At 41.6% G+C, this 16,615-nt stretch overlaps 1 protein-coding gene across 2 annotated transcripts in view; it reads right to left on the bottom strand.

The window, feature by feature from the left end:
• The window catches only part of LOC143024300 (endothelin-converting enzyme 2-like), a gene marked incomplete at its 3' end in the record, with an annotated part of 62,314 nt that extends 51,616 nt beyond the window's left edge, over positions 1–10,698 (bottom strand). The window contains 1 exon segment of one of the 2 annotated variants that reach the window (XM_076183097.1): positions 10,646–10,698. 2 annotated transcript variants of the gene reach the window in all.
• Positions 10,699–16,615: the final 5,917 nt, after the last annotated feature.

Genomic DNA, 16,615 nt, shown 5'->3' with positions numbered 1-16,615 from the left:
GAAATTGGAGGAGGAAGTTTCTCGTCTCGAGGTCGACTTTGATGAAAACTCAAACGCGTAATTGGATTTGATGGAAGCCGTCTTTGGATAATCGAGTTTTAGTTACATAATTACACAAAGCCCAAAGGAAATGTTGGTACATAGGAACAGATGTACACACACACACACACACACACACACACACACACACACACACACACACACACACACACACACACACACACACACACACACACACACACACACACACACACACACACACACACACACAGAATAAAAAATCCTTGAAAAGAGAAAGAGAGAGAGAGAGAGAGAGAGAGAAAGAGAAGGAGAGAGGAAAAGAATGGGAGAAAGAGGGAAGGAGAGAGAGAGAGGAACAGGGTGGGAGCAAATTACCACTAATGACTTAAATTTGAACATTTGAGAAAAAGAGGAAAAAAGAGAAGAGAAGGAGGGAGGAGAGAGGCTGACTGACGATAATGGTAGAGAGGAAAAGAAATTATGTCTGAATTAGTTATTTGACGTTATTGATTTTTTATTTGTTATTGAAAAGTTGTTATTGAAAAGTGATTTGTTATTAAAGTTATTTGTCATTGAAGAGTGATTTGCTTTTAAAGTTATATGTTATTGAAGATGATTTGATATTAAAACATTATTTATTGAAAAGCGATTAATTGAATAGTTATTTGTTATTGAAAAGTTAATTGTCATTGAAAAGTTGTCTGTTATTGAAGAGCGATTTGTTATTTGAGTCATTTTGTTATTTAAGAGATATTTGTTACTGAAAAATATTTCTTATTGAAGTTATTTGTTATTTAAGAGTTTTTGTTATTGAAAGTTTATTTGTTATTGGAGAGTTATTCGTTATTGGAAAGTTATATGTTATTGAAGAGTTATTTGTTATTGAAGCTAAAGCTATTTGTTATTAAAGAGTTCAATCCCAACGGCTACCTGAGTACAAAGGGCAAAAGTGTCAATGTACGTACGTGTGTGTGTGTGTGTGTGTGTGTGTATGTGTGTGTGTGTGCACGCGCACGCGTGTGTAACAACAGTGCTCCCGTGAAGTGTGATGGATTTGTGTGAAGTTGGGTGGTGGTGCTGAGGTCTTTGGGGTCGAGGTTAGCGTAGGTGACTGTGGAGTCCAATTCTTGATCCGCATATCCTTCCTCACTCCGGGCAAGTCAGATCTGGATAAATTGGATAAATTCACCTGCTATTTTTTTTTTTTTTATGTTCAAGACCAATTGACACGATGTTACACTTCTTATATGTGTTGTTTTTATCTGATCTGTAGAGCGTATTTTTTCTGACCCCCCCCTCGATAATGCGGCGCGCATCAGGTAGTTGCCCGTAAAGAATTTGTCGTGGAAGACGGTTCACAGGCATTCGGATGACGTGACCCGCCCATTGTTGCTGACGCTCTGCCAGCTACGCTGCAGTGTTGGGGATTTGTGCTGCAAGATTACACGGTGGACTCACATAAGCAAGCCAGTAAGCAAGTGTGTGTGTGCGTGTTGCAAATGCGTTTGCATGTGTGTTTGTGTGTGTGTGTGTGTGTGTGTGTGTGTGTGTGTGTGTGTGTGTGAGTGTTTGTGTGTTTTGTGTGTGTATGTATTTTCCCATGTGTGTGAGTGTGTTTCATGTGTGTGTGTGTGTGTTTGTGTGTGTGTTTGTGTGTGTGTGTGTGTGTGTGTGTGTATGTGTGTATGTGTGTGTGTGTTTGGATGTGTGTATGTTACTGTGTGTGTTTTGCATGTGTGTATGTTTCATGTGTGTGTGCGAGTGTGTTTGCATGTATGTGTGTGTTTGTGTGTGTGTGTGTGTGTGTGTGTGTGTGTGTGTGTGTGTCATTCCTTTACTTATTAAACTCTATTTAAGTTCAGAAGACGACATCCGGTTCTTCCGGGCCGGCACGATTCCATTCATCGGGACAAGAGCCCCCAGAAGTTGGTTCAGTGATCGTGGATTCGCTTGAATCGACGACGACGCAATTCGCCCGGTGTCACACTGCGCGGCGCCGCCGGATGACGCTTACAAGTTAAATTATCTTAATAAAATCACCTGACGACAGCAGCCAGAACGTGATATAACAACCACCTGTTTTGTTTTTTGTTGTTGTTGTTGTTTTTAAACAGTGTGGCAAAGTTCGTGGGTTCGATTTCGTTAAAGTTCGTTCTAGTTTCGTTGTTTTCATTATGAAAGGAATGATGAAGCGATGGGCCTGAGGACGAAACATTTTGGGAAAATGGCGCCAAGTGGCGGCCGCACACTAGGCGTTTCTCGCTAGCATGCTACTTGCTTTTGCTACTTCGTTTGAGTAGGAAAGGCTTCTGTTTCCATCTCTCTTTTTTTTTTTTTTTTCAAAATCCCAAATGTCAAATTACGCCTGCGAGTGAGAAGCTGAATGACGAACTGAGAGAAGTTAAATCTAGATTACGAATATTAGACGTATCGTTTCCACGGACGTCAAGAATGTTGTAACCAAAGTCCTTCAAAAATGAGTAGCAAAAGCAAGTAGCATGCTGGCGAGAAGTGTCTAGTGCACCGCCACCTTAATAGGTGCTCTTGAGAAAGAGGGGAAGGAGGAAAGGGGGAGAGGAGGGGGAGGGGGAGGCGGGGTGAGGGAGGGGAAGGAGGGGGAGGGGGAGGCGGGGTAAGGAAGGGGAAGGAGGGGGAGGCGGGGTAAGGAAGGAGGGGGAGGGGGAGGCGGGGTAAGGAAGGGGAAGGAGGGGGAGGCGAGGTAAGGAAGGAGAAGGAGGGGGAGGGGGAGGCAGGGTAAAGAGGGAGGAGGGGAGAAGGAGGGAGGAGGGGGAGGGTGGGGCGGGGTAAAGAAGGGGAAGGAGGGGGAGGGGGAGGGGGGAGGGGTAAAAAAGAGGAAGGAGGGGGAGGTGGAGGAGGGGAAGGAGAGGAGGAGGAGGAGGAGGAGGAGGAGGAGGAGGAGGAGAAGCCCTCTGGCGACGGACCTTCGTTGGCGCCAAATGGTCTGGGCCATCGACATTGGCGTCAAGGAAGAAGTAGAAGACCATCGTAGGCGCATTCTGCACCAAGAAATGACGTCACACGTTCCCTTCTGTATCGTTCAGGGATATGCGAATGCAGTGCTTATTACGATAGCATCTAATGTCCCGAAACGATATATTTCGAAAATGTTGAAAGAAAGAAGAGAATGTGATCAATGAAATATTTCGTTGTTATTGAGGCTCAGTGGAACAGAAATCCGTTTCAAATAATATTCTTGTAATAGATACAATACTTTCTCCCTTCCTGAATTGAATCATTTAAATATTCAATCAATGAATAGTTTAAGAATGTACGTGTTTATTTAATTAACCCTAGAAAGAATTTTACAGTATAGTTATCTCAAATTACGACAAGAGAAACGTTGTAGCTTTAGTATATCTGGACTTGGAAAAAGCTTTTGATAGCACACCAAACATGAGACTAATAACAAAAATCACTTTACATGACATTAGAAGTAAACTATGAAGTTGGATTTGTTATTTATCAAAAATAATAATAATAATGATGATAATGATAATAATTGTGGAGTCCGTCACAATGCATATCTTGAGCCACTTCTCATTATATATATATATATATATATATATATATATATATATATATATATACATATACATATTTATATATATAATACATATATATATATATATGTAATACATATATATATATATATAATATACTGTATATGTAATACATATATATATATATATATATTTATATATATAATACATATATATATATATATATATATATATATATACTGTACATATATACATACATATATATGCAAATACATATACATACATATATACATGCATATACATACATAAACTGTGTACACACACATACACACACAGACACACACACATGTATATATATATATATATATATATATATATATATATATATATATATATATGTATATATATAATACATACATATATATATACATATACCAAAGGCTTTTACCACTTACACGGGAGGGGGTAGCCAAAAAGAAAGAAGAAGGCATAGAAACGTCTCCCACCCATTCCATCCCCTACATATTCAACTCCCCTCCACCCTCCTCCCTCCCTCTTATCTTGGCACATCCTGGATGACTGGTCATCCCTGCATCCTGTCCACTGCCCTTGGTCAGAAGCAGTGTCGCAAAACACAGCGCATCCACAGCAAGGCCGCTTCATAAATTCGGTGACCCCCCCCTCTCCGTCCCCTCATGCAGAAAAAGAGAAGACGGGGAGAAATCCCTTCGGGCTGCGTCAATTTTATTCTCATACATACTTCCTCATCCCCATCCCCCACCCACTCACCCTCATGCATCACAGCATCATCCATACACAACCCTTCTCCATTGACCCCTATCTTCTGTCCTCTCCCGTCCTTCCTCAACAGACATTCCTCTCTTTTGTAATGCCTCTTTCACCCCATCCACCCACCCCATCCCAGGACACCCCCCATATTCACCCCCTCCACCTCCGCCTTCCACACCTCTCCCACTAATCCTTCCCCACTCATTCCCTCCATGTGTCCAAACCATCCTAATACTCTTTCATCAACCCTATCTCCCAGCTCCCCCTCCATCCCTGTTCTCCTACCCACCTCCCCACCTCTCACTCCATCCAGCCCAGGAATCCCTATCATACTTCTCAGACATTTCATCTCAAATACATTCAAACTCCTTCTCTCTTCCTCTCTTACATTCCATGTTTCTGCGCCGCACAGTGCTGTTGGCACAATCACTCCTTCATATAACTTCCTCTTAGAATACATTTCCAAATGTCTATTTCTCATTACACTTTTTAATCCACCAAGGCATTTACTCGCCTCTCTCAATCCACACTCCACCTCCACCCCCACTCCTCCCTTTCCTGCCACATTCGCACCCAAGTATCTAAAACTATCCACCTCCTCCAGTCTCTCACCCCCAATGCTCACCTCCAGCCTACTGCCACTCTCTCCCCCTGCACATTTCATCACCTTACTTTTGCCCACATTTATCTTCAGCTTCCTTCTTTCACACACCCTCTCAAATTCTGTCACCAACTTCCTCAATCACCTCTGATCCTGCTACAAGTGCAGTGTCGTCAGCAAACAAGAACTGGCTTATTTCCCACTTTTCTTCATTATATATATATATATATATATATATATATATGTATATATATATATATATATATGTATATATATATATATATATATATATGTGTGTGTGTGTGTGTGTGTGTGTGTGTGTGTGTGTGTGTGTGTGTGTGTGTGTGTGTGTGTGTGTGTGTGTGTGTGTTTGAGTGTACATACAAGAGACAAAGATCATAGTCTGAAAACTAATATCTAGACATGCCAATAAAGCACTAATGTGCTGAATATAGAATAACTGAAATAAACCAAATGTTAATAAAAATTCAGGTAACCTAGCTCAGTGATCTGAAAGGCGACTAATGAAATTCAGTTCCAGATATAAATTAATCTAATTCCAACTAATTATTATCAGTAAAAACGTTGATAAAAAAGAGGAGAGAGATATCAATTTTGATCTGCAACGAACTTGAACTTTTACAAACGATCTTGAGTCTTCTAAACACAACAGAGAATGCAAATACAAATTGTAGGCCAGCATCACGTAATCTTAATTTCAAAAGTCCACTTCTCATTGACTAATTAAATAGATCACTAGTCACTCTATATATTCTCTGAATCTCATTTAAGACTGTGACACATTGGAAAAGATACAATAATGAGCTACTAAAGTAATACTTGGTTACAAATGGAAACAGTCAAAATCATTCGATGATATTTCCCAGAAAGCAGACTCAGAGCTTTAATTCGTTCAGGCAGTGATCATTTAATGAATACAATAACATACTAAATAGATGAATTAAATGAAAATATATAATAAATAGATAAACAATACAATAAATACAAACCATAAGAAAATAGTCCGGCCTAGTTATGGACCAAAAGGTCTCCTGTCGGTATACTCTTCCTTTGGAATCCTTAGTTTCATACTATGGACATAGATTTTAAGTGAACGTAGGTAGAAACAACTTTACTGAACGCGTAGTCGATGTAAACAATAATACTCCCATTGAGACAACGTCCTTAAGACCCGTTCGTAGTTTTAGGGCTTAATCAAAACATTGAAATCCTAAGATATAAACCCATCAATAACCCGTTTCACGTGTTTATTGGCCAACTTTTGTGTTTGTTTATTTAATTATCTTCACTTATTCTCCCTTTCAGAATCTTGATATGGTTATTGTAGACCTCAATTAGAAAAACATTGAAATCCTAAGATACAAACCCGGCAATGATATAACCTGTTTTTCGTGTTTATTTGCCTACTTATGTGTTTGTTTGTTTGTTTATCTTTGCGTAATCTCACTTTCATCATATTGATATGTTTATTCTAGGGATCAATTAGAAAAGCATTAAATGATGTGATATAAACTCATTAATTAGGTAATATGTTTGCCTTCCTATTTGCCTTCTTATTGCGTGTTTATTTGCTTCTCTTTATTTATTCGTGTTTTTTGTTATTTTAGTGTGTTTATATTTATGTATCCATTTTTATCTGAGTTTTGTTTTTTATTGTTCTAATGTGCTAATTGCTATCTGAATTTTAATTATTATTATTCTAATGTATTTATATCTAGTTATCTATTTTTATCCGAGTTGTGTTTATTATTAATATTTTAATGTGTTAATTACTGAGTTTTGTTTTATTATTCTCATAATGTGTTTGTATATAGTTAACTATCTTTATCTGAGTTTTGTTTTATTATTCTCATAATGTGTTTGTATATAGTTAACTATCTTTATCTGAGTTTATTATTATTATTATTATTATTATTGTTATTATTATTATTATTATTATTATTATTATTATTTTTTTTTTTTTTTTTTTTTTATGTGTTGCTATATAGTTAACTATTTTTATCTGAGTTTTGTTTTATTATTATTCTAATGTGTTTGTATCCAGGAGTCTATTTTTATCTGAGTTTTGTTTTCTTTAGCGAATGACGTCATCATGGAACGAAAGGACGCTCGCTTGTTTCCTCTTTTTCGGTGGTGATGTGCGAAAACATGGTGTTAGAAAAAAAATCTCTTTTTCTGCAGGTTTTGAAAAAGGGGAACGGCAATTTACACCAACAACGAAAAAAATGGCCTGACAAAAAAGAAAAAGAAAAAAAAAGGATATTTGAAAATTTGGCCTTCCTAAAAAAAAAAAAAAAAAAAAAAAAAAAAAAAAAAAAAAAAAACACGCTGGAGTCGTACTCATGCTGGTCTCGCATTCGCTCAGTTTAAGGGTTCGAATCCCGCACGCCTCTCCAGTTCCCAGCAGTGACTAGTTCCCTTCCCCAACAGTCCCTAAAGTGCGCATATAGGGTAAAGGTGACGGCTCCGGCCGCAGCTACTCAGCGCCTCCCGGCGTCCCTTGCCGCGGAAATGTTGGTAAATAGTAAAAAAATAATTTGACAACAAATATAACTGCACATGATTTGGTTCAGCGTTGCGAACTCCCCCCTATCAGGAGGCGAGGACGATACCCCTTACAGAGGACTTTGTAGCGTGCGATTGAATGAACCATGCCCTTGGTCCAACTCGCTGGCGGCAGGGTTCGAACTGCCATCACCTCAACCTCCACCGCAAGAAGCGACGCTCTAATCCGCTCGGCCAGCAACTGGTAACTGTAGTCACTGCAAGGATTAATTTCAGTGTCTTGCTAAAGGACTGAGGTCCGTAGGGGAGTTAAGAGTGTTAAGGGCCATTTACACGGACAAACCCGGTTTGTCAAACAAGTGTTGGAAGCTAATTTCAACCGTGTGAATTTGGTTGTCAAACGTGTTTGACAACCAAATACCCCATTCACACTGTCAAACATCACTTCAAACAGGGCACTGTGTGCTGAGCACAGAAACCTCGCTGATCTAAGTCAGCAACAGTTTGTTTCCCGCTGGCGTAAGCTGACTTGCGCTGACGTCAGCGGAATCAGGTTCAAATGGGGAGGAGGGGAGGAGGGGGGGAAGAGAGGGGGGAGACGGGGGGGACATCAGCTGGAGTGGGGAGAGTGTTGGTTGGCAAGGACAGCGTTGGGAGACGAGAGGTAGAAAGAGGGGGGAGGGGGAAGTAATATGGGGGAGGGGGGAAACGAATGAGGGGGAGGAAAGGATGAGTGTGGGGGTGGGGGGAGAGTAAGGCTTGTAAACAGATGCAGGGGAAAACCGCGTTCGAATCAATACGTGTGTTTCCCCCCTTTCCCCCCCTCGGCGGGGGGGAAAGGGGGAGAGAGAGAGATAGGGGTGGGGGAGAGGCGTCTCGCCGCCCGCGCTCCCAGCTCTCACACAACAGCGACGCGACTGGGAGAGAGAGAGAGAGAGAGAGAGAGAGAGAGAGCGGACAGCAGGTGGTATGTCAGTAGGTAGCAGACAGCAGGCTCTGCTATCCGCTATTCCCCTGACCTCGTTTGGCCCCACATCGATCTTATCCAGAGAGAGAGAGAGAGAGAGAGAGTGGGAGAGAGAGAGTGAGAGTCAACCCACTTTAGAGTATTTCTGTCGTGGTAGACTGAGGTGGGAGTAAAGAAGCTCCCTTTCCCCCAACCCACACACACAATTTCCTCCCCACCTCCTCCCCTCTCTCCCCTCTCTCCTCTCTCCCCTCTCCCTCTCGAAGCATCACGACCCGAGAGTGCGCTTGTCCGCGTGCAGGAGCCAAAGAATAAGATTCGCCTCTTACGTCATAAGAAGGGGGGAAAGGGGGAGTGGGGAATGTGGGGGGATTTACGCAGATTTATATCCCAGCAGTGACATCATTTTTTTTTTTTTTTTTTTTTTTTAACTTGTCTTTGCTGGATGGTGATCCGAACGGTGCTGTGTCTTCTGCCACGCGATATAGTATCGTTAGGTCAGCCTTAATGTTCTACTACAGGACCGGCCTACCCCCTTAGGAGCGATACAGCCTCTGTACCTCACCATGGTATGGCTTAATCCGGCTATGTATGGTAGTATGTATGTGAAAATTGTTGTATGATGGTATCTGTGATTGTGAATAAAGTCTGAAATCAGTGTAATTTACTTGACACTGTTCTACTGCACCTCTGATGTTGAGAGGGGTTGTAAAGCGTTATCACATTGGTCTGTTTTTCCTCCAATCTCCGATTCATCGGCTCTACCGCCTACCTCCAGCACTTTTTCCGCCTTCAAATCACTCTCTGGCAAACTATTTTGTTTCCTCAACAATTGACATAATATGTCATTTGATGTGCTGGAGGTAAATTATTTTCCTTCAGAATATCAGATTCCTTCCTGACGCCTTTACCGGGGATCGAACCCGGACCTTACCCGCTCCGAGGCAGGAACGATACCTACTGCTCTACAGAGGCTTTCTCTTATCGTACTGGAGTGGAAATGCGTATATGACGCCCACGCCCACGCCCACGCCCACCGACGAACACTTACATTCGGGTCATAACACTCGAACACATCTGTATCGAACCGTTCGGATATGCGAACACTTTTCACATAATATCAATACAAGACTCGAACGTCTCATTGCCTTGGGATTAAGTGTTCGGTATGCGATTCGAACATTTCGAACCAGTTTGAGGGTTCGAAGGTTTGGACTGGTTCGAACCTATTGAACCGTTCGAATATACAAACACCTTTCACACGACACCAATACAAGACTCGAATGTCTCATTGCCTTGGGATTCAACGTTCAGTATGCGATTCGAACACTCGAATCGTTTCAAAGATTCGAACTCCTGCAGAAGGTGTCAACGAAGACGAGGTTCTTCCTTCGTCAAGAGGAGGGGGAGGAGGAAGAGGAGGAGGAGGAGGAGGAGATGGCACGCTCCAACACTCCATCCTCTTCCGCCTTCTACACTTCTCTTCCTCCCTCCTCCTCCTCCTCCTCCTTCTCCTCCTCCTTCTCCTCCTCCTCCTTCCTCAGGACTCAGTATCCTAGTAACACGAGTCCTATGAAGCCCTTGAGGATTGGGGGCGGATCCAGCAGTGTCCTGTGTGGGCACTGGGGGGGGGGAAGGAGGAAATGACGGACGCGTAGGAGATGGGGGAGATAAGTGGGGAGGAAATTAGGTCGAAAAATAGGAGAGAAAAAATAGGCTAAAAGGACATCACGAACCAAAACAGGATATTTTGTCGAGGAGGGAGAGGGAGGGAGGGAAGGAGGAAGAGAAATGGGAGAAAATTATAGATAAAGGGTAAGTGATTGAATGTGAATCAGAAGATAGATAGGAGATAGGAAAAGAGAAGAAGAAGAGAGAGAGAGAGGAAGAGAGAAAAAGAGAAAGAGAGAGAGCAACAGAAAGATGATGACATAGCAAAGATAAATCTGGGAGAGGGAAAAGAAACAAAGAGAAAGTTGGTAAGGATGAATGAGAGAAAGAGCAAAAAAAAAAAAAAAACGAAGAAAAAGAAGAAAGAGAAGACGGGTTAAGAGAAAGAGAGAAAGAGATGGTGAGAGAAAGAGAGAAGGAACGATTACTCCAGGCACTCCAAAGGCACTCCTTAGACCAGAAGAAGAAGAAGAAGTCTGAAGACCTCAGAAGCTTCCAGTGGCAGACTCCTTCTTCGCCGAAGAGCTGGATGGCACTGCCGAGACTCACCTCAGCGATCTCCGGGCCGCGTTCTCTCGCACACACGGCCAACTCACAACTGGATGCCTCTCCTCTCTCCTCTCCTCTCCTCTCCTCTCCTCTCCTCTCTCTCTCTCGCTCTCTCGCTCTCCCTCCTCTCGTCTCATGTACTCCTGCCTCATCCTCTCACACAGGCCTGCCTCCTACCTCCTACCTCCTCCCTCCTACCTCCTCCCTCCTCTCTCATCTCTGTCTCTCTTCCCCACTCTCCTCTCTCTCCTCTCCTCTCTCTCCTCTCCTCTCTCACCTCTCCTCTCCCTCCTCTCCCTCCTCTCCCTCCTCTCGTCTCATCCCCTCACACAGGCCTACCTCTTACCTCTTCCCTCCCCTACCTCCTCCTTCTCCTCCCTCCTCCCCCTCCCTCCTCCCACAGCTCAAATTGCAGCTTCCCTTTCAACTCCCCCTATAATCTCTTTTCTTTCGAAAGTTTCTTTCTTCCCGTTTTCTATTCCCTTCTCCCCCTTCTCCCCTCTCCCGTCTCCCCTCTCCCCTCTCCCCTTTCCACAGGAAAAAATTCTTCCTCTTGTGATACTTTTCTCCTCTTGTTCTCTTCTTTCTCTTTTATCTTTTCTCAACTTCCTCTCCCCTCTCTACCGTCTCTCCCCTCTTCTCTCCCCTCTTACACGTCCGTTCCTCTTTGTCTCTTCTCTTTCACTTGTCTTCTTTCTTCGTTATTATATTTATCAACCATTTTTAATCATGATCACTTTCATACGTCTATGGTACTGTGTTTTATGTCTTCCCCTGCCAGCTAGTTAGCAAAAAATATTAATAGTAGTAATAATAATAAATAAATAATATATAAAGCAAACACACACACAAAACACACACACACACACACACACACACACACACACACACACACACACACACACACACACACACACACACACACACACACACACACACACACACACACACACACACACACACACACACCTATACACACACACACATAGCGTCGATAATGACGTATGAAGATATGACAACATCGACCTTAAGAGATGTTTGTTAGGTCGTATGCAATAGATATATAGGGACTATATTCTAGTATATTTTTGACTTAGACTGAATTCTAGTAAACATAGAGATATCTATAGGATCTTAGGGTAATGATAGCATTGCGGGGATAGTTTTCAAAGGTATTGACAATGTAATTATTGTTGATGAATAATTTATCACAATAGAAAAACCTTAAAGCCATTGCACCATACAATTCTTTCCCATGGAGAGAAATAAAAGGAAAAAGTGTTAATGACTCTTTTTTTCTAAGAGCTTGTGTTTACAACTACATGAAAAGAATTTCGACTTTGAGGCTCTCTTGTGACTTAGCCAACAGGGATTTTTGATTTTTTTTTTTTCTACTCCCGGGAGTCTCGAAGGTCCTTCCGGGACGGACTTCTCTTCCTCTTCCTCCTCTTCCTCTTCCTCCTCCTCTTCCCCCCTCCTCCTCTTCCCCCTCCTCTTCCTTTTCTTCCTCCTCTTCCTCTTCCTCCTCTTCTTGCTGATCCACAAACTGAAGAAAACAACAAAGTTCTTGCAGGACCTCCAACAGGTGCCGACCATCGAAACACTCTTTAAGAAATTTTGAGGAAATTCTTACGTCATCGGTAATGTAAATTTTTATTGTTGTTTTTGTTAATATTGCAATATCTTATAATATCCAATTGGCGTGAATCTCTAAGACATAGGGGTGATTGGTAATATCATACATTAGTTGCTTAATTCCATATACGAGTACATATACATGTTCATATACCTGTACACACACACACACACACACACACACACACACACACACACACACACACACACACACACACACACACACACACCAAGAAAACTTCGCTGCATTTAGATTACAATACAATCCAACATATCTAAGAATTCTTACATTCTTACAATAAGATTTTAATATATTTCGCCTTCAGCCAAATAATATAAAAAGTCAAAATATTTAGCCCATCCATTGGAGAAAAATAAATGATTAGAATATGTTGACAGAAGACCTTTTGGTCTGTAATGAGGTCGAATGTAGAAAATGTAGAAGCTTGATAAGTGATTGGATAAATAATTAATTAAATTAATATTAATTAATTAATTTATTTATTTAATCCTATCTTTAATAAACAACTACCGGGCTTTGCCCGTCCCGGCTTCACCGGGGTGCTTGGCTTCGCCTTTAGTGGCTAGATGCTTTAGCAAAACGCACGTTCCCACACCAGCATTATCACCATAACCGTCATTATCACCATCATCACCATCACCACCTCTATTATCATCACCATCATCATCTCCATCATTATCACCATCTCCACCATCATCACCATCATCATCTCCATCTCCATCATTATCACCATCTCCACCATTATCACCATCATCACCATCACCACCTCCATCTCCATCATTATCACCATCTCCACCATTATCATCATCATCACCATCATCATCTCCACCATTATCACCATCTCTATGATCATCACCATCATCACCCAAGGAACATTTTCAGATTTTGATTATTTCTACAAACTATTATTTTTTATATATTTCATGATGTATGTAGATACTGAGAGGAAGACAATTACACTCATTTTTTTCTTATTTGTTTTCTTGAAAATATAGATAAATAAATAAGTAAATAAACTAAATAAATAGATAAATAAACAAGTAAATAAATAAATGTTGGCCAAAGACAAAATATTAGATAGATATATAAATACATACATTTTCGAATAGACATAAAAAAAATTGATAAATAAGTAGGTGAACAAACAAATGAATAGATACAAAAATATATGAAAAATAAAATAATAGAGAATTGATAGATAGCCATATAATTATCGAATAAATAAAGATTGACAGATGAGTCAGTGAATAGATAAAACAAAATATGAGTAAATCAAATTGATAGGTAAGTATATATATATATATGTATATATATATATATATATATATATATATATACATATATATATATATATAAGTATATATATACATGTATATATATATACATACAGTATATATATATATATATATATATATATATGTATATATATATATATATATATACATATATATATATATATATATATATATATGTGTGTGTGTGTGTGTGTGTGTGTGTGTGTGTGTGTGTGTGTGTGTGTGTGTGTGTGTGTGTGTGTGTGTGTGTGTGTGTGTATTGATACACAAGGAATTCAATATATGAATAAGTAAAAATATAATTGTATATCTTTATATAGTCTCCTTCAGAAGGAAATTTTGAGGACCCCCATTTTCTCTCTCTCTCTCTCTCTCTCTCTCTCTCTCTCTCTCTCTCTCTCTCTCTCTCTCTCTCTCTCTCTCTCTCTCTCTCTCTCTCTCTCTCTCTCTCTCTCTCTCTCTCTCTCTCTCTTTCTCTCTCGCCTAACCCAATCGGATGTCCTCCTCTTCATACAACTCCAAGAAAGAAAAAAATGACATCAAAGGAACTGAAAGTATTTAAGAAGAACCTCTCAAGGAGGCGCCCCGAGCCTTCTGTTGGTGTACTGTGGGGGGGGGGGGACTACTCTCTCCCCCCCCCATCTTCCCCCTGGGCCCCCTCTCCTCCTTTCCCCTCTCCCTTTCCCCCTTCCCCCTCTCCCCTTCCATCCTTCCTCCTTCCCCACTTCTCCGTATCCCCTTCCCCATTCCCCCCTCTCCCTATCCCCTTCTCCATTCCCCTTCTCCCCCTCTCCCCCTCCCCCTTCTCTCCCCCTCTTCTCGAAGTTTCCGGGGGGCCAAATCTCTCCCAGGAGATTCGGATCCGGCGGATTCCATTTCCAGGTTAATTCCAGCGCTCCCCAAACTTCCAGAACTGATAAGTCTGTCTGAGTGGGACCAGTTATGTTTTTAGCGAGGAGGAGGAGACACGAAGAGGAGGTGGAAGAGGAGGAAGGGGAAGAGGAGAAAGGGGAAGAGGAGGAGGAAGAGGTGGAGAAGGAGAGACACAGAGGAGAATGTGGAGGAGGTGGAGGATGAGGTGGAGGAAGAGGTGAAGGGAGAGGTGGAGGAGGTGGAGGAAGAGGTGGAGGAGGTGAAGGGAGAGGTGGAGGAAGTGAGGGAGAGACGAAGCGGAAGAGGAAAAAGAGGAGGTGGAAGAGAAGGAAGGGGAATCGCAAGAGGAAGAAGAGGAGGAGGAGGAGGAAGAGGTGGAGGAGGAGGAAGAAGCGGAGGAAGAAGAGTAAGAAGAAGAGGAAGAGGAAGAAGAAGCGGAGAAGGTAGAGTAAGAGGAATATCTTTGGTCCCTGGTTGTAGGATATTATATATTTTTAGGAAGGAGGAGTGTCGAAAAGGAAGAGAAGGAGGAAGAGGAAGAGGAGGAGGAGGAGGAAGAAGAGCTCGCTGGTTGTAGGGATACTGTATGTTTTTAGGAAGGAGGAGGGATGAAGAGGAAGAGAAGGAGGAAGAGGAAGAGGAGGAGGAAGAGGAAAAGGAGGTGGAGGAGGAAGAAGAAGAGTAGGAGGAGGCAGAAGAATAAGAAGAGAAAGATGGAAATCTTTGGTCCCCGGTTGTAAGGATATCATATGCTTTATGACTACATTATATATGCAATTGATGGGCCCCGGAATAAGTATATTATCAATTTGACTGATACTCTGCTTCTCACCAGAATAAGATGTATGAAGTTTCTCTTCTGTTTAAGCCAAAGAACGATCCTCGTCGATGGAAATACACATATACATACATACATGCATACATACATACATACATACATACATACATACATACATACATACATACATACGTACATACATACATACATAAGAGCATACATTCAGGTTTTTACAAAAAATCTTACAGACTTGGCTAAATTTTTCGTCACAAAACAGATGTTAAATTCTAAAATATACACATGAATTTGAGCGTGTGTATGTATATATATATTATATATATACATATATATATATATATATATATATATGTATGTATGTATATACACATGCGTGTATGTATGTGTGTGCGCGTGTTTGTGTGTAATGGTTTGTCTACGTGATATCAGACTGTTAATAACACATTCAGATTGCGGCAAGTGGGAGGGGGTGGGAGGGGGAGGGGGAGTAGGAGGGGGAATGAGAGGGGGAGGGGGCATAACTTCCTTTACGTAACTTCTCGTATGTCGAAAGGAAGAGAGGAAGAGGAGGAGGAAGAGGAGGAGGAGGAAGAGGGGGGAATGGTTCCGATATCTACCTTCGAAAGCTTTTCCGATATTTGCCTCTCGACAGAAGCAGAGTATAAGAAGAACAGGAGGAGGTGGTGGAGGAGGAAGAGGAGGATGAAGGGGAAGAGAAGGAGGAGGAAGAGGAGGAGGGTGTGGGTGAAGAGGAAAAAAGGAAGAGGAGACGGTGGACGGTGCATAGAAGGAAATATTGTAGACAGAAGAAGAGAAGCAGGAAGAAGAGAAGAAGGAGGTAGAATAAATGAAGAACGCATACGAGGAATGGGGAATGCAGTGGGAGGAGGAAGAGGAGGAGGAGAAAGAGCACAATGCACAAAAATAGTTGCAGGAGGAAGAGAAGGAAGAGGAGGTGTAGTCGAAGAAGAATGAGGAGGAAGAGGAGGAGTTGAAGGAAATACAGTGAGTGGAAGAAGTGTTATAATAGGAAGAGTGGAAGAGGAGGAGGATGAGAAGGAGGCACAGTCAGTAGGAAGAAGTACTGATATGATTGGAAGGAGAATTGTAACAGAAAGAAGAAGGGGAGGAAGAGGTGGAAATGGATAAGGAGGAAGAGGAAGAGGAGAAAATGCAGTAGGAAGAAGTAGTATTATGATAGGAATGGGAATTGTAATTGAAGAGGAGGAGGAAGAGGAGGAGGATGAAGACCTTCCTGCCAACACCAGAGGAACCATCGAAGTGGAAGTTCTTCCCCCGTTCTTCGAGTTCGACAAAACCCACGAACTCGCAGAGAGAGTCTGGCTCCT

The sequence above is a fragment of the Oratosquilla oratoria genome, chromosome 4 (assembly GCF_046742065.1).
Source record: "Oratosquilla oratoria isolate Oo_2021 chromosome 4, ASM4674206v1, whole genome shotgun sequence".
Classification (NCBI taxonomy): domain Eukaryota; kingdom Metazoa; phylum Arthropoda; class Malacostraca; order Stomatopoda; family Squillidae; genus Oratosquilla; species Oratosquilla oratoria.
The sequence above is the reverse complement of the archived record's forward strand: the minus strand, read 5'-3'. Positions and strand labels throughout refer to the sequence as shown.